The sequence below is a fragment of the Pteronotus mesoamericanus genome, unplaced genomic scaffold, assembly GCF_021234165.1.
Source record: "Pteronotus mesoamericanus isolate MK-2021 breed Mesoamerican mustached bat unplaced genomic scaffold, CSHL_Meso_final scaffold_507, whole genome shotgun sequence".
Lineage (NCBI taxonomy): Eukaryota > Metazoa > Chordata > Mammalia > Chiroptera > Mormoopidae > Pteronotus > Pteronotus mesoamericanus.
Genome location: NW_026555319.1, coordinates 1,239,740 through 1,258,021, shown reverse-complemented (window position 1 = coordinate 1,258,021; position 18,282 = coordinate 1,239,740). Strand labels below are relative to the sequence as shown.

General features: G+C 63.9%; 1 protein-coding gene across 1 annotated transcript in view; it reads right to left on the bottom strand.

The window, feature by feature from the left end:
• The window catches only part of TMEM132D (transmembrane protein 132D), a 162,310-nt gene that overhangs the window by 30,273 nt on the left and 113,755 nt on the right, over positions 1–18,282 (bottom strand). The window lies entirely within an intron of this gene.

Below are 18,282 nucleotides of genomic sequence, written 5' to 3'. Positions count from 1 at the left end.
GCGTGCGGGCTGCTCTCTGTGTGGCACTTAGAAGGACGCGGGCGCCGCGTCCCTACTCACGAAATGAGAGGACCCGCGCCCGGCCGTCTCGGTGTCCTCGCGACGGCAGGGAGAGCCAGGAGCAGAGCTGGCGCGAGCCGCGTTCCAGGACACGACGCCACCCCGGGCATCACGGGGCTCCTGCTCGGCGGGGACGCCCGTGTGCAAGGACGTGGCCCTGCTCTGCCTCCCGACACTGACAACCCCCTCTCCCGGTCCCTGCTCGGTCCCGAACCTCAGGCACGCTCAGCCATCCCGGTGCCACCCAATGCCGGGACTTCCTCACCGCCCGGCCCCACAGCTCACCTCTGGGGTTCGCGTCACAGAAACGCAGGTTGAGACCCCGCTGTGCGTTCGGCTTTTCCCCCCTGCGAGACCCATCCGCGACCACGGCAACCGGAAAAGTGCCGTGTGGACTCCCTGTAACTTCACCCCCTCAGCAGCGTCGCGTGGCTGTCCTGTGAGGGGTGACTTCTTCTTTCCCCTGAGGTCTTTGCCCGGCCAACGCAGCAAGGACACAGGGCTCCTTGGAGCAGACGGCCCCTCTGTGACGCGCGGGTGAGGACACCCTGCGCGGGCACTTCCCAGCTGGGGACCCGGCCCAGCTCCGGGGGGACGCCCACCCCGAAATGGCGCTCCGACGCGGGTCTTCTCGAATGAGCCCCCAGCGTGCGTGGGCTCCCTCCCGGCGCCCATTTACAACCACTCCCCCGCGTGCCACAGACTGACCTCGAGCGGCCCTGTAAGGAGGGATGTTTTCCTCAGAGGAGGAGGCTTCGGCGCTTCTCAGGGACGGAGGTGGGACCGAGGCGGGCGGCACGGAGACTCAGGACACACAAAAGGCCCCCGTGGAGAGCGGGGGAGGCGGGGCCCTGCGTCAAGGGACACGTCTGCGCTGCGGCCCTCGAGCCGCCCCCACCCCGGGGGACGTGCCCCCCCGCGGGAGCCGGAGCGTGAGGGCGGGAAGAACAAGGCGACTCTCAGCTCCCCGCCTGACGTTTCCTTAAACACATTCACCTGGACCTGGAGAGCTACTTCATTTTCAAATAATTCTTTCTGTTGAGAGTTTTTACTTAACAAGAACCCACCCTGCGCGCCGCAGGCGCACGGGCACTCTTGCCAGGGCGGCGGATGGTGCCGGGTCCCAGCCCGGCGGAGCGAACGGCACCGCGGAGGCCCTGGCGCCTCTGCTTGGCGGCTGAGGCAGCGCTGGTGTGACGCGGGCGGACACACACTCAGCACAAGGTAGGGGCGGCGTGGCCACGCCCCCACACGATCGCACCGGGGCGCCCCTGCGTGTCCCCTGCGGGGATGGGCTCTGCGGATGCTCCCCCCTCCCTGAACGGACAACCGCCTGTGGTGCCCAAGGTCCCCTGGGCGTTGCTCTCGAGAATCCTCCACTGACAGCATCTCCCTGCCCCGCTGGGCAACTCGGTGTCTCTTCCTCTGCCACTCCGTCCATTTCCACGTATTTTCAGGAGAGAGCGGTCCAAGCGGCAGCTGTCCAGCCAGGCCGCCTGCAGCTGGCAGGTCCCGGGCAGGTCGCTGGAGAGCATTCTCAGTGTCCTGACGAGGGGTTCGGCCACCCGCCTTCGGCTGCACCACAGCGCCCAGGGGACGCAGGCTGGGGGCCGTCTTCCCGTGGGACGTGCCCCCAGACGTCCACGCTGACGGCACAGCTGCTTGCGAAACCCGTGGCACCGACCTCGGACGCCGTGCGCACGAGGCTGCGCAAAGGGCGAGCAAAGAGGCCTCCTTCATGCAGCCACGGGCTCTGTGAGTGCAGAGCTGAGCTGCCGGCGCAGAAAGGTCTACGTTCATTTGAAAATGCAAACAAGATGACTAATTGATGGTGCCGATAATTGCTGGCTCTGCTAATGGTGTTCTCGACTCCCACCTGACATGACAAATGAAAGCCCTGCAAGGCTCCGACGCTGTGTTCTTTTGTGATGAAACATAATTCAAGCGTGTACCTAGCGAGCTGTCAGACGAGAGCCGGCCGGGCGGCTGGGCTCAGCAGTGGCGCGCAGCAGGGACGGGCCGCTGCAGCCCTGGCCAGGACTCAGCCGCGCTTCCGCCCCCCGCGCGGGGCCCGAGGCTGCAGAGCGGCTGCTGGTCGAGGTTAACAGAGTGTCAATTTCTCGGTGTCAACGTCAACACACTCAGAGAAGCCTTGCAACTTAAATACAACGGAAGAGAGACTTCAAGTCAACGCTGCCTTTGGTCTGGGGCGCGACGGGCGACTCACCAAAGCACGTGGAGGAGGAGAACCTCATCACAATCGCAGGCCTCCCGGCCGCCCACGCAGAGCGAGCAGGGCTGCTGCGCCCGACCCCCCGGGCCGCAGACGTCCCCCTGGGAACCCCGACGGCCGCGCCCCGGGCCCGCGTGCGCTCGGCGTCAGGCCCGGGGACCCCGACTGGCCCTGCTGTGCTGTCTCGTCGGGTCCACGTCGGAACGTGGCCAAAGCCCTGCTGTCGGCTACTCTCACACGCACAGACACACGGAGGCGGGTCGATGGCAGGCTCGGTAGTTTGTCCTCAATGTGGATGGAAGGGGCGACAGCCTCTGTGAACCTCCAGAGCTACACCGGCCACGCGGGTGGCCGCAACCACTGAAGGGCTGCGTGAACGGCGGAATGACCAGGCGCCAGGACGGACACGTGGAGAACGCCGTGGCCGGCCCTGGGACGGTCGCCCTGGCCGGGACGGGCGAGCCTGGAGCAGAAGCCCGCTGCGGAGCCCATGTTGGGGGCCGGCGTAGGTTTCATGTGTAAACCGAGGGACCGAAGAGAGGAGAGCCATGCCCATCGGCACAGCCCACAGGCCCTGCCCAGCCAGGCGGCTCAGCCCCTCACAGGACATGTCACCAAGCCAAGGGGCCGCAAGTGGCTTCAGGACTCCTGTCTGCATGGCGCCGCCTCATTCAATCGACTTCAAGATGGCCCCCTCCCCCCTTTACATTTTAACTTCTTTGCAACTGCGCGATGCTGCCCTCTGCCCAGGAGACCTGGCTGCTCACGGGGGGCGGGGCACGTGAGGGAGAAGCGTGCGTCCCCGGGTACGGTCTGCAACGTGTGCTGTCCTGCATGTCGTTGCTCGTGCCGCAAAGTGCCAGCGCCTCACACGGCACGGGGGTGGGGGGTCTGGAAGGAAAGCCTGAGGACAACAGCGGAGGCTCCTTCAGAGAAGCGGGGGCCCGGAGCGCAGGGCCGGTGGGTGGGCCGCGGCGTGCGGGGCTCGGCCTCGGCTCGGTGGAGGGCCAGGCGTTTCGCCTTTCTCTCACTTTAAGTGCGTGAATTACAGTTACATGACAAAAATCAGAGCTAAAGGAAACAAAGTGTAAACTGTTACGAAGAAAAGCTGTTATGGTTTAAACGGTCTTCTTATCAGCAATCAAAATAATAGTGCCTCTTACCACCCACGGCTCCGCAGCTCCAACAGGCCGGGGTGACGCCGACACCGTGCTCTGGAGAAGGCGATTTGCAAGGCGGGTTTCTGCAGCGCCGCCCAGGTCCCCGGAGTGGCTACCTGTCCCCAAAGTCGCGGAGCAAGCAGAGCGGAAGAAGCGCCCGGTTCTGGCAGAGACCGCCTTCCTGGGACCGCCAGCCCCGCCCCGCCTCTCGCCCTGGGATCCGACCTTCCGGTTCTCAGCCACGCTGAGGGGAGCGTCGTCTTGTGCGCAGCCAGCAGAGGCCGCGGGACGGCGCCTCTTGTGCCAGGTCCCCCGCGGCGACGTCGTCCTGCGCAACGACCATGGTGCCCTGTCACCGTCAGGACACGGGCCGCGACCTGACCCCCGGGTCTCACGCCGTGTCCCCCGCTTCCCGTGAGCACGTCTGTCTGATGGCCGACGGCCAGAAACGCTGAGCAGCTCCGTCACCACCAGGACCCCCCCCCCCCCCCCGGCCCCACGGAGCTGCTCCCTGCATCACACGCGCTCCCATGTCAGTGACGTGCACGTGGAACCATGACGACGGCAAGCTCTTGGGGCTGCTTTCTTCACCCAGCGTGCCCCTCTGAAGGGTTTTCCGAGCTGGCGCCGCCATCAACAGTTCGTTCCCTTTTACTAAATGCAGCATTTTTGGAAAACAAAACAGGAACTGCGTCCTTCGCACGAGTTCTGAGTCGGTGTCCAGGTGGGTGTGTTAGGAAGGGCACTGACACCGCCTTCCACGGGGGCGGGCCCTGCAGGCCCGGCCGCAGGCCCTGACGTGACCGCTGTCATCGCGTCCCTCCGGTCAAGTGATGAGAGGTGACGAGCAGGTGACACTCACAGGTAAGCCCAGAAGCCACCCGCCCCGGAACCATCCTTCCAATACTCTGCATTTTCTTTTTAAGCCAAAGTTGGTATTACTAAGAGCACCTGTGGCAATTGCTATCCAATTTCTTGTGGTTTTTTGCACGAACTCCTACAGATACACAAACGAACAGGAACAAAGCCGCCAAGAAGACCTGGCCGAGGCGGAAACGAGGCTCTGAGCAACTCAGAAAGGACCGTCTACCTCTGACAAAACTGGAACACATTTCCTCCCTCCGAACGTTTGGCCACGCTGCCGTTTGGCTTAGAGCATCCCTGGTGCTTTCAGGGGCTTGTTTAGAAGCCCCTGTGGGGTGCCCCCGGCCACCTCCGCGGAGAGGTTTTAACGGCCCGCCTTTGCTCTGTGGCCACATGCAGTCCCTGAGCGCCGGGCCCACGGGGACGATGTCGCCGGTGCAGGGGCCAAGCCCCCCCCCCCACCATCGCTGGGCACACTCCGTCCGGGCAGCTCAGAGCCTTGCTCGCTGTCTGCGATGCGCAGCCCGGCGGGGGGCGCACGGGGACACGGGCCACCCCGGAGCCCTGCCTTCCGGACGCCGCACCACCTGGCGGGACGTGGACGTGGACACCGCTCCCTGGGCCCAGGGCCAAGCTGCAAGAACAGACGGCGCGCCCGGAGAGCTGGGGGAGCGTGCTCCCGCCGTGCACGGCTTGCTCGCTGCAGGCGACGGGAAGGTGCCAAGGAGGAGCTGTGCCGATGGGGTCTGGCAAACAGTTGACCGGCAAGACGCCCCGAAGAAGAGAGGGCGATGCAGCCTGCGGCCGCCTCGTCAACAACTCCTCAGCTCTACGAGCTCACTGAGGTGTCCCGTTCAGTTAGGCATGCGGTGACAGGTGACTGGGAAAAGCCACACCCCCCTGCACCCACTGGAGCGCGGAGACAAGATGGACCGCTACAGACAGGTCTCCATTGATCCTCAGGTCTGAGCCTGGGCCGCGTGCTCAGGAGGCGAATGCCGCCTCCGGCCACGCGCTGCGTGGCTGTGGGTCAGGGAGAGTGACGCTCGCTCGGGACGCCTGAGGGCTCCGGGGAAAGAGCCCCCGCGGTCCTGCCCCGCCCCCGGCTTCCTTCCCTGAGCTTTGCTGAACCACATTTTCCCTCATGAGCGGAATTTGCGGTCGCTGCCACTCTCGAGCTCCGCGGCAGCGCGCGACGGTTTTCCTGCTCCAGTTCGTGCCGCCGCCCGCGCGCACGCTAACATTTAAGGGACGCTTCCACGCCTGGGAGTTAGGCAGCGTTCTGTGCAAGACACAGGAAAGGACATCCACACAGTTTGGGCATTTCTGTCTGTGAAAGTCAGCAGGAACAAAACCAAAACAGACACCCCTCGGGCAGCACACGTCAGCACGTACGCATCCCCCGGCCGCAGCAGGACCAGGGCCGACAGGCGAGAGATAAAGACAGGCTGGCGCCTGGGGTCCGCGTGGACGTCAACAGGCCAGGCCCGGGCAGGGACACCGACGGCCCGCAGGCCCCCGAGACCCGCGGCTCTGCTCCGGCAGCGAGCGCGCACCGGACAGAGCCACAGGGATGAAGTCCCCCGGCGGGTTAGCGAGAGGAGGCCGGCGTCCGGGTCTGGGAAGGCCGACGGAGGTGAGCGCTGTTGCACACTGTCGTCAGACAGATGACCTGGCTCAACTTTCTGAAAATTAATCCGGCGTGTCTGTCATAAAAACTTCACATAATCTTTGACCCGTAAATCTCACCTGGGAATCTAGCTACAGAAATTAAACCACCAGCATCTAAAGATGTGTACAGAATTATTCACACTGACAAAAATATTTGGAAGGATTATCAATTCTGGTTGACTAAATTATGGTAAAACTGTTCTATGGATTATTATTCAGATATTTGAAAAGAAAAAGAACTCAATCTATAGGTATTGATCTTGAAGAACACACAGAACGTGTTTTTAGGTAAAATAGCAAGTGCATCTCAGTTTCTCGTAACAAAGGACACGCCCACCCCGGCGCTGCGCAGCGATTCCCGTCTCCCTCCCCTTCTGCAGGAGCGGCTGGGGAAGACAGAGCCCGCGCAGGGAGCCCGGGGAGAGGCGTGGCTGGCTGCGCCTGAGTCTCCCGCTGGGAGGCACTGGCGGCCGGGCTTCGCGCGGGTCACTGGGTCACTGCGTCTACCGCAGGGAGCGGCCGCGAGGGTCGGCCAGGCGCCCCCCCAGTGCTGGATGCCGCTGGAGACGGGCCTTCTGCGCCTGACAGTGGAAGGAGAGAACCCCCCCACCGTGGCTGGGTGCTCACAAGACGCTTTCTCCGGTAAACCCGAGAGTCCCGTGTTATTTACGGTAGCACCCGCTGACCGGCAACAGAAATATGTCACCACTTTCGACAAGGAAAGACCACTCCATCTTAATTTTTAAAAATGTATCTTCCAATCAGAACTTCGAGCATGAGATTCAATTCATCAAAGCCAAACAGATCACAAGTATCAGTGAAAGTCCTCCCGTTCGAAACAGCCCCACGCGGAGGCCTCCCGGGCAGCTTCGGCTGACAAAACGTTTGATGCCTTTAGGAAGTTACGTGGGACTTTGCGGCCCTTTTTTAATCGCCCCTGCAGAGACGTGTCTGCGATGAGTGTCACAGTTGTTGGCACGGAGGGCAGCTGGACGGTGCCGGTGCCGGCGATGGCTGAAGGGCCTCTGTATACGGACGGCTTCCTTTCCAAGAAGCTGCCCGAGGTCTTTTTATTGGGGCCCAAGAGGGGCTGGTGCTGAAACTGCCAGAGGCAGGCATCCCACTGCTTTTCCTTGAAGTGGCCCCCAAAGGTCCTGAGTTTGCCCCGAATCCAGAGCAGACACAGGGGCGCGGACACGGGAGCCGCCGCCCCGCAGCCCCAGCCGCCGCGACGCCCTCCCCCGTCCCAGTGTCTCCTGGCTCCCAGCGCTCGCCGGAGGCGCAGCAGGATTCTTCGCTTTGAAACGACATTCAGGTGTGGTTTGGTTCTTTAAATGATTGATGAACATGGGGAATAGTATTTAATTCAGCCATTACTAGGATACATTTTAATTATCTTAATTAAATGTAGTAAACAGTGGAACCATCATCGTAGATCAGTTTGAGGGCGTCTTCATCATCCCAGGGAGAGTGTCCGAGACCGTTCACCGTTAACATCCACTCCCGCCCTCAGCCCCCGGGCCCCGGGCCCCGCGCACCGGCCTCCGTCTCCATGGACCGGCCCTTCCTGGGCCTTTCACAGACGCCGAGCCCTGCAGCTCGTGGCCCAGTGTCTGCTCCTCGCACGCGGAAGCAGGTGTGGCAGTTCGCCCCCGTGGGCGCGGGGGTCCCCTCCTTTCGGGGGCCGAGTGATACTCCACCCGGCCGCCCGCCGACAGACGCCTGTCCGTTGCCAGTTTTCAGCGATCGGGAAGGAGGGTGCTGAGGACGTCCGTGTGCACGTCCCTGCCGGCGACAGGCCTCCAAGGCTCCGGGGCGGGCAGCCACCTCGGACGTGCTCGGTCCCGCGGCTGGTTCACGCCTCACGTGTTAAGACGCTGCCAAGGCTCCCAAGGTTGCGGCCCAGGAGAGCCCTGCGGGGGGCCTGCCGCTGCGCTCAGGTGCCAGGCGTGTCCCTCGCCCGTCCTGTCCCAAACCATGAAGCTGCTGGAAGGAGCGTCTGAACAAGGTTCTAGAAAACGGCAACTGCAGCTGACACGGGGCGCCCCTGGGCCGGGCGCGCCGCCCAGTCCACCGCGTGTGTGAATCAAATTAAAAGCCCACGACAGTCACATGGGAGAAGGACTGTCATCACCGGGTTTTCAAACGGGGAACCTGTGGCACAGAGAGGTTAAGCAACTGGCCCGAAGTCACACAGCTGGGAAGCGGGCGACGCGGGAGGTGCAGCCCCTGCACGTGCCACACGGCCCCCGCCCGGGCCCCGGGCCCCCTGGCGGCCGCTCCCAGCGGAACGCGCCCTCTGCTTTGGAGCCCTGTGTCCTCTGAAGTGCGGCTGCCAGGGGACAAGCCCCCCCCCCACGAAGCTTTGGTGGCTCCTGTGAGAAGGGGTGGCGGGTCCAGCCTCACAGGGAGTCCGTGGGGGCAAGCGGGCCCGGCCGACGCGCCCCCTGTGATCGGCTCACACGACATTCCTCTGGGAGGTCTGTGCCCCACGTGGGGCGAGAACAGGAAGCGGGGGTGTGGGGGGCGCAATGGGAGAGAGTAGGAGAGCACTCGGGGCCCCCTCTCCGCCCGGGTCAGGCCGGGCGCCGGACGCCGGACCCGGAGGGGCATCGCTGCTTTTACAGCAGCTTGGTCCTGCTCGAGCTGCTCCCTGTGCCTCCCAGCTGCTCTAAGAAAAAGGTAGAACCAAGTGTGCTTTTGCCTTCCTGGAGCCACATGGACCGTTCTGTTCTCCACAGGAAGGAGACGAGCTGACGGTGGCGGAGAGACCCGGAGAGCTTCGCCCCCGCCGCTGCGCGCACACCGGTCAGGCGGCGCGGCCCAGGCCTCCCCCATCGCTGCTCCTGCGGCTCAGCTGCTGTCCTCTCCTGGATTAACAGGGATTCCTGGCGCGTCACTCACGCCTCCGGACAAATTTACGCATCCCTGAGTTTTCACGGCCTGGTATCAGAACTGCGGGGTCCACGGGGAGAAGGGCGGGTGCGAGAACAGACAGTGACACCAACCGCAGAAAACAGAACCGAGAAGGGGGCCACGTGCGGCAGAATCCGGGGAAGAAGTCTGTTTCTTAGCACAGGTGCATTTTAAAGGGTTAATTTTTCCGTCACTCAAACTGCGCGACCCGGCATCCTGGTGAGCGCGACAAACAGGCCGCAGCACAGCAGCAGCCCGATGCGGGAGCATTCAGAACACCTTTCCTTCACAGCAAAGCAGCAACGAGCCCAGGGAAGAACACAGCCGCCTCGGGGCCCAGGTGCGAGACGTACACGCCGAGAGCCACTGCGCGCAGGGCTTGCATTTGCATTTTTCTCTTTTTCAGCCTGTGGTTGACGGGACACGCGGTCAGGAGCTGGGGACACGTGCCGTGAGGCGGCTGAGGGACTGTGCGGCCGCTGCACCGCAGGGGCTCGCGCGGCAGAGGGGGCGGGCGGGGGGCTCCGGCTGCGGTTTGTCGCTGCAGCCCCAGGACAGAATGCAGTTCCCCGCGGTGCAGAAGCCGTGGCCCTCGTCAACGCGACGCGCTCCTGGGGGCTGCCAGAAGCCGACGTCCTCTCCAGGGACAGGAGGCTCCCTCAGAGCCGGGGGCGCGGGACGGCGCCATGGGCTGCACTCACCGGAGCCGGCGCACGGTCCTCGGAGGTCGCCTCGTCTCGGCGGTCCGCCCTGGGCTCCGCGGGAGAGCCGACAGCTCCTGGGTGGCGGCTGCCCTCTGACACTGGGGGGCCGTTCATGGGGCGGGGGACGACGCCGGGCAGGCAGATGCCAGGGCGCGGGCCCCTGGACCCCGTGGGCGGGGCTCGGGTGTGAGACGGGACACGCGTGGGGAGAGGCCGGCCGGGGCGGCTGCCCAGGGGCCGGGCCCGCAGTCACTGCAGGGGCCGAGCCGGTGGCCCTGGGAAGGCAGGCGGCGGCTGTGATGTGCGCGCAGGCGATGTCCGAGGGCTCCTCAGCGTCCGGGCTGCGGAGGGGCCGGGGCGCTAAGGACAGAGCCCTCGGGACGGCCGGGCTGGGGGGCGGCAGCTGCCGCTGGGGGACACGCTCCCGAGCGCGGCCTCTTCCCCGCGGGCGGCGGAGGGGAGGGCGGCGGGCGATGAGGGGGGGCCAGCCCCTGCCAGGGGCGCTCTCCCTGCGGCCGCTGGGACGACCACGCCCCGGTAGGGACACAGAGGCGGAAGCCGCACCCCACGGCCCCCCCGGCACGCCCGTGAGCGGTCCCTGCGGCGGAGGAGCCGGGCCGGCCGCCGATGCAGACGTCCCTGCGCGTCGCCCCTGCACCCCCAGGAGGAGGAGGGCCCGGCGGAACCGGCCCCCAGGCCCGCCTCAGCGGGGCCCCTGGTCCCTGGGGACGTCGGCCCGTGGCTTGGGCTTTCCTGATTTTTCGTTCCCGACTTCCAAACCAACAGCCGCGAGCAGGCCCACGCCTATTCGCGCACCGGGGCCAGGCGGTTGCACTTGTCCCGCGGCCGCTGGTGGCCATGTCCTTTGCTCTTCGCACCTGGTGCAGCGGCGTCTCATGCCCAGGCCTCTGGAAGCTGCGCTCCTCCCGCCGGCCACACGCCTCTGAACAGTCCGAGCCCAGGGTGCCCACGGCGTTTCACGTTGCTTTATCTTGGCGGTTAGACAAATCAATTTTATGCCATGCCTTCAAAATCTGGCTTTTTCCAGATGGAAACAGATGTGGTGCTTTCTTTTGTGTAACTTATTTTTTAGAATTTATTTCCATCACATCTGACGCGCCGTGGGGTCGTCTCCAGATGTCTGCTCTCGCGGTGGCATCAGCTCCTTCGTGGCGCCGCAGCAACGAGGCCCACGGGTGGCTGAAGGCCGCGGGCTCAGTCTCTTTCCAACACGGGGCTCCACGCCGCCCGACGCCTAACATGTTAGGCCAACAAGAAACTTAACGTTTCCGTCCCGACCTCGTGAAGGACACCGGCCCACAGACCAGGGGCCCTGCGGGCAACGAGGACAGGCACAGCCGCGCGGTTGCCCGTCAGCACGTGGCCGTGCACCGCCCCGCCGCCCCGGCCCCCTGAGACTGACCGCACAGAGGGAGGCTTGCTGGGCACGCGCGACGCGCGTGCTGTGGCGGCGGAAGGTGCCGAAACCGCAGCCCTGGCCGGGCGCTCCCGCCCAGGCAGCCAAGCGAGGGCCCCCCTGCAGACAGCTCACACAACGGGCGTATTGATCGAGGGGCCTAAAGTTGTAGTTCGGCTATAAAAGCAATTTGTTTTTGTGGAGCAGTCACGTAAGATGAATGCATTTGGGTTATTAACTTCAAAATAAATTCCTGTGGGTGCCTTCGCGAGACTTCGCAGCAGGTTTCGTTGTGAAGTTGCTGAGCGGTTTCCAAGGGCTTTCTTTTCTTTCTTCTTCTTTTATTGGTGGGCGGTACGTGATCTTCAGCGACGGAGGAGCCTGCTGGCGCATCTGGAGCCGCAGTTCCTGCAGAGTCCTCTGGGGTCCCCCGGGAAAAACGACAGGGGCCAGCACTTGGGGGGCTCCCGACGCCGTGTCGGGCTGTGATCAGGGCTGTGCCCCTGGCCCCCAATCCAGCGCAGCCTCCCGGTAACTGTCTGTGGTGAGCGTTGGGGATTTTGTCTACACTCTCCAGGCAGGGACACTGCCGTTCAGAGGGGACATGACTTGCCCATGGACTCAGAGCTACTAAGCCCAGGGTGGCACTCAAGGCTGCCTCTAAAGCCTGTGTTTTTAAGGGGGTTACAAATATTGTGAAAATTGTCCACAAAGAGTTCCGGGTCATGTGGCGACTAGCCTTACAAAAGAAACCGCATCTGCTCGCCCCGGCATTTCGCCTCCGGCTGAGGGGGTCCCCAGAGAAGCCCGGGAAGACTGTCCTCCCTGACAAGGACTCTGAGGTGGCCAGCGGGCATGCCGTCAGTGACCAGAGGAGCCCCTCCGAGCAATGAGGCTGCCCACGGTGGGACCTCAGGGGAGGGCAGGGACAACTTCCCGATTCCTCGGGGCCGGGCGACCCACAGCCACACGGAAACGGGCCACGGCTCCACCGCACGAACCCACGAACCCCAGAGCTGGGTCTGCGCCTGCGTCCCCGCCTGGCCCAGGTAACAGCGCGGGCGGGCAGGTGGGCACAGGGCCGGGCCGGGGACTCCAACCCTGACCTCCCATCTCCACCGGGGGCGGGGGGCGCGGGGGGCGGTGGAGCCCTCCTGCTGTGGAGCTTCACCCAGAAGCTCACACTCTCCATTTAATTCAGAGGGCAGGTGACATCGATGTCACGCAAACCGTTGTCCTTAAGTTAACAATGGCTAGACTCTCCTGGAAGGACCTCGTGCACACGCGGGACACTGCTCAGCCGTAGGAAGCGATGAAACCTGCCGTGTGTGAGAACAGGACGGACCCGCGGGCTCGTGGCGGGACTCGGAGAAAGACGAGGACCGTGAGAGCTCTCGCGGGGAATCCGATAAAACCAATCACGTGACCAATCAGAACAGGAACAGACTCATACAAGCAAAGGCCAAAGGGGCGGCCACCAGAGGGGAGGGGGAGGGGGAGAGAGGAAAGGGGGAGGGGGCGACAGTCCCCAATGTTGGGACAGGTTTTCACAGCGACGGCCGGTTACCAGGGTCAGTGGGGCGACCGCACCGCAAGGCCGTCTGGTCCCCGTATCGCACACGCGGAACTGGTGCAGCTTCTCGGGTGTGCCGACCACACCGTAGAAGCTCCTGTGAGAGGCCAGGCTCTGAGAAGCCGAGGGAACCCCTGAGAGGCCCCCCACGGACGGCACCCGCGGCACCGCTTCCCGCCGGGCGGGCCCTTCAACTTCTGGAGGCCTCCCTGCCGGCCGCAGGCGCAGTCAGTGCGGTCAGCGGGCTCTCTGTCCCGGCGCGCGCCTGCCTGTGCGCGCGCGTGAATACGTGTGAGTGCGCACGCGGTGTGAGTGCGGGCGTGCGCGTTTTATGTCAAATGACAAAACCTTTAAAAATTCCTTTTCCTATGGAATTCAAATGACCTGAAAGCTTTAAAAAAGGGGAGCTTGTTTTCTGCTTACCATTCTCCCCGCGCAGCTGACGGGACAAATCCGCTGCCCCATCCTGCCCTCGCGGCTCCCTCCCCGCAGGTGTGACAGAGTCTGGACAGACACACGCCCGCACGCTTCACGCTTTCCTCCTTTGGTCTACACGTGTGGTCTCAGCTTGGCTCCCCGCTGGACTCTGCGGAAGGTTTTGGCAAAATACAGGTGCCTGGGTGCCACCCAGAGATTCTGATTTCATTTGGAGAGACCCCGGAGGTCAGGATGGGACACGCCCCTAGGTGATTCTACCCTCCGCCCCAGCTTGGAACCCCGGGTCTGCGATGAGCCTGCCTGATACTCCCAACACACACTTAAAACGTTCAAGTCGTGGGTCTTTTGAATCAATGACAAATTGAATTACATTTCACGGAGCTGTAATATTAACTGTACTTTATTGAAGCTGACTCCCTTGAAAATTGGTTAAAAAATGCCATTTAAAGCCGAGCTGACCAGGAGCATCACTGAGAGCACACGGAGGCACTGCAGGGAAGCCGGTGGCTTTTACCAAGGCTGGCGGGCGTCCCCGCGCCGAAGCGCCTGCACGCTGGCACCGACGCCAACGCCCTGCCAGCCCTGGGCGCGACCCTTAGGTGGCACCCAGAGCTCTGCTGGGATGTTTCCACCAAGCTGCAGCATCTCATCTGCAAAATTCCCCGTGTTAGTCCGCGGTCAAGATGCCGGCGCTTCTCAACAGTCCTGTCGGGCGGAGTCTGCACCTGCCGAGGCCCCGAGACAGTGGACGCGCTTGAAGCCGCCTTGGCTCAGTCCTTTCTCTGCGACGTGGGTGGTGGGCGCCCTGTGTTGCTGCCTCGGTACCTGCAGCCCCGCCTGGCCACGCGTGTCCCGAGGGCCCCAGGTTTGCTGCACAGCCTGCGGTGCGAGGCACGCGCCAGGGCAGCCCGGTGCCTCCCTCCTGTGGTTAACATTTCTGCTCCACAATTCTGTTTGCTATAAAATACCAACCCGTGCACCGGAAAGGTCGCAGCGATTGTAGCATATTGGAGAAACAGGCCTCCCTCTCTGGGCATTTGACAAGTAGGATATTTACTTTCTCTTGCAATTCTGTATCTCATCCCGCAACAAAGTTACATGCCCTTTGTGGCAGCTTGTGAACAACAGACGTTTATCTCCCAGGGCCTGGAGGCTGACGTCTAAGGCCCCCGTGCCCACACGGGGGGCCGGGCCAGCAGGACCGCCTTCTCGCTGTGCCTGACGAGGTGCGGAGTGTGCCAGTTCGCTGTCCTAACGCCACCCTGGGGCTCCCCCTTCGTGACCCGATCACTTCCCAGAAGCCCACCTCCTGCACTGCCGCAGTGGGCGGTGTGACAGTGAACTCGGGGCGGACACGGACGGACACGCGGTCTGGAGCACCGACAGGACGGCGGAGCCCAGCCCCCTCCGCTGCCTGCGCCGCTCCCGGGAAGTCGGAGGTGCCTCGGCACACAGCCGGGCGCCGCCCGGAGGGCCTCCTGGGGCGCAGGAGCGGAAGACCACACCTGAACGCAGCTCCCTGCCGCATCTCAGAAACGGCTGGCCCGTTGGGAAAGGATATGTAAGACATGAACACATGAGAGCCACGGCAGTCCAAGCCGTACCCCCTGGGCTCCCGCCCGGTGGCAGGTGAGGCGCCCCTGCCCCAGGCCCCAGGTTCGGGGATCCCACCTGCCTCTCCTCCCCCGGGGACCACGCCGGCAACGCCCTTCTGAAAGCCCAAAAGTCACCTGCAAAGACAGGACCCACAGACGTTATTCTGCTTAGACTCGATGAAACTGTCAGTATTTGAAAACTTCCCCTGGAATCAGAAACTTTTTTCTCACAAACAGACGCTGCCCAGAGCCATGGCCCCAAGAGAGACAGCAGCGGGACTGTGCCCGCCCGCCCGGGGCTCCGTGGCCACAACCCCCCACCACTCACTGCCCCGCGGCTCACCCACGGGGCCAGCCTGCCCTGCTGGGGCATTTCACGCCGCGACCCCCGCTGCCCCTTTAGAACTCCCAGCCAGTGAGCGGCACCAGCCGCACGCCAGCGTTCGCACACTGGAGTCTGGGCCGCAGCTCTGACGGCTGAGCCCCTTGAGACGGGGCTTCCCTGACAGGAGCCGGTCGACTCGCGGGGGCCGCAGTTTCCTGATGAGGCACCGTGTCCCTGCCCAGCCCTGCACACATGCGGGCGCAGGCATCAGCCCCCGGGGAACCCCATGTTTGCTGTCAGTGGTCGCGGCGCCACACTGGGCACTCGGCAGGGCACAGCCTGAGCTGCGAGGTTCACCCGCCAAAGCCGCTGGCTGCTCACCCAAGGCCGCCCCCTTTTGGGCACAGGCCGGACTCCGCCTCCCGGCCCTCCCCCTGCAGTGCAGTGACAACAGGACTGAGGCCAGAGGCACCTGAGGGGCAGGCGCCTGCGCCTCCTGCAGCCCTCCCTGCCCGGGCACCGCCCCCTCCTCTCCGTGCAGGTGAAGGGGAGCCCTGGGACCCACGTGTGGAAGGCAGCCGAGCCCGGACCGGAAGGAGCTGGGCTCCGAAACCTTCGCCTGGTGGACGGCACCTCTCAGCGCCTCCTGTGCATCTGCATGAGCCAGACACGAGCTTCCCTTGCCTAGGACATGGTGTCTGTCTGGGTCTGACGGCTTAAAAGGGAAGGCAGCATTACTTAATGAATACTTCGTCATGCCCAAAAGACACCGCGCGGAAGAACTTCCGGGATTGAGTTTGAGGTTCTTTTTCCTTTTTTATTTTATTTTTTGTGGGTGAAAATTAATAAGGAAACTTGCAAATGCCAGTTTCAAGCAGACTGAGAGGAGTTCTGGTCACAGACGCAGCACCCGGGGGCTGGCAGACTGTGCAACGCCCCTCGGAGACACAGTGTCCTGCCTACGGGACCGCCGCACGCTGGTTCTCGTTTCAAGGGAACAGGAGAGTGCTCTTCGCTCCAGAGCGAAGAAATCGAGACAGGAGCGTGTCCATGAAGTGACGAACATACGTGCAGTGAAATGCATGGCAGAGGACATCCAGCTAAGACGGTGTCACTGGACACACCTCAAGGACGGCATGACCAACCACGCGGCCCCGCCAGCTCTGCCCACGTGACGAGACCGCGCGCTCCCTGCGACCGTCTGTGCGCGGCTGTGCTCATCGGAAGGCCTGTTTTCTGAGTCCGGAGAAGCACCACACAGTCTAAGGTTGGCTGGACACCCCCCAGTGACTTCTGCCCTTTCACAGAGTGACAGTGCCTCTTGTTTGGCAGTGGCACCCTAACTATTGTGGAGAGATCTGTTTCCTGTACCTCACGTTGCTGGGAGGCTGCGCGACCCCCAAGCCACGGGAGCCGGCCAGGACCGGGGCTGGCGGTCAGAGGGGCGCATGGCCCGCACCAGGCCGGGGCAGCGCGGACCTCAGCTTTGGCCGGGAGCGTTATAAATCACAACCCCCTTTCTCCTGAGTCCACACGGCGGTCCAGGCCACCGCACGGAACCTCCTGAGAACAATGCGGGAGAGTGGAAGGGAGCTGCGCCCAGCGGTGGACAGCCACGTCCACCCCGTCCTTGAGCCAGGCAGTGCGTCCCCCCCTCCCGGGTTAGTATCGCTTGAGCTGGAATTCGGCAACTTGCAATCCAAGCCACCAACCTAACGCAACAGCTGCCGGGAACGCTCTCCTCGCAGCTCCCATCAGGGAGGCCGTCCTGCGGCGGGCGCCAGGCTTGGCGGTCAATAAGCCACCTCGACGCCCGCAGCAACGCTGAGGGAGGCATGTGTCGGGGTCTTGCTGCACTCTGCTCGCTGCTTTAAGCAACGTCCACGGTTAGAAATGGAACTGGAAACACGTGCTTAGAAACGCTCCCACCGCACAAGCCGGCTCCCCGCGCTCGCAAACCCACTCCCCGTCCTGTTCCGCAGACACCCCACGGGCACATGTGCACGGCCGGCTGTGTGGCCGTGTGCTCCTTCTGACAAAAACAGGGCCGCCAACGCCCCCGACGAGGCCCCGTGGACGAGGGACAAGCGCAAGACGTAGCTCTCGCATCACCCCAGAGCCCCAAGCCCGCACGGTTCACGCTGGCACTTCGCCCCAAGCACCAGCGACACGGCACCGCCCCCGCCACGTTGCTCTCTCTTCATCTAGACGCCGGCGGGACACCAGGCCAGCGCCCCCGCTCTCCGCTCTCCCCAGAGCCGGACGGCCCCACTCCCACCTCTAGGCGGGTCTCCAGCCCTTCCCAGTCCTTTGAACTCACACCGTCCCCCCACCTGCCAGCGGCCGACGAACGTGGACGCAGAGCTGAAGTCCGCCGCTGGGCTGACACCCAAGACCCTGGGGCCTCACAAGCTTTGTCCTGGAGCAAATGGGACCGCGCTTTGACCCAGAGACAAGAACCGCACCCAGCACTGCGCCTGCGTCGAGCTCCTGCAGCCGCAGGGCCCTGTGAGGCACGTGGCGCGGCACCCGTCTCCCACAGCGGAGGGCAGCAGGGTGGCGCTTCGGACCCACCCTGCGAGACCCCCGCGTCAGCCCTCCCGACTCCAGGGGATGCCCCTCAAGCCAGGAGGCCTTCCGGTGCGGCACCGTGGGGCCCGGGGCCTGGACCCACTGCCGCTGCGCACGTCGCCACGGCCCCGGCAGAGGGCGCACGGCCGGCCGTGCGGCTCTGGAGCGCGACGCCGGGGCCCCGGGCCGGCGGGGCGGGCTCTTTCTGCGGCTGCCCAGGGCGCAGGCCGCCGCCACCCGGGTCAGGGCAGAGCCGCCTGCAGCAAGGGGCTCCAGCCCCTCCTCCGGATCCTCAGGCCTGACACACGTCTGCCTCTGTGGTGACCCGGCCCCGACCCCTCACTTGCATAAGGACCGTGGCGGCCGCACTGGGTCTGCCAGCTAAGCCCCCTGGGGTCCCTAGCGCAGCCTCAGGGGCAAAGCCCCTTCCGCCCTCTAAGGTGGCAACGGGCCACAGGGCCGGGGTTAGGACACAGACGTGTTTCCTTTTTGAGGGGGGGAGAGGGGCTCTCCTGGGCCTCTCACCAACCGTAGCTCAGCGCCGTGCCTTACCTGGGTCTCAGCTTCCGAACCCGTAACACGGGAAGGTATTTTTGCCTTTAGTGTTCGGAGACTAAATCAAATGAGCTAAATTTAGAGTAATCACAGGCAAAGGGCTGCGCAGAGTCAGCCACATATTGATCTCTTAACAACGTGGATACCAGGTCAGCAAGTCACCGTTCGGAGGAGCCTGAAAGGAGGCCTCACGCGGTCAC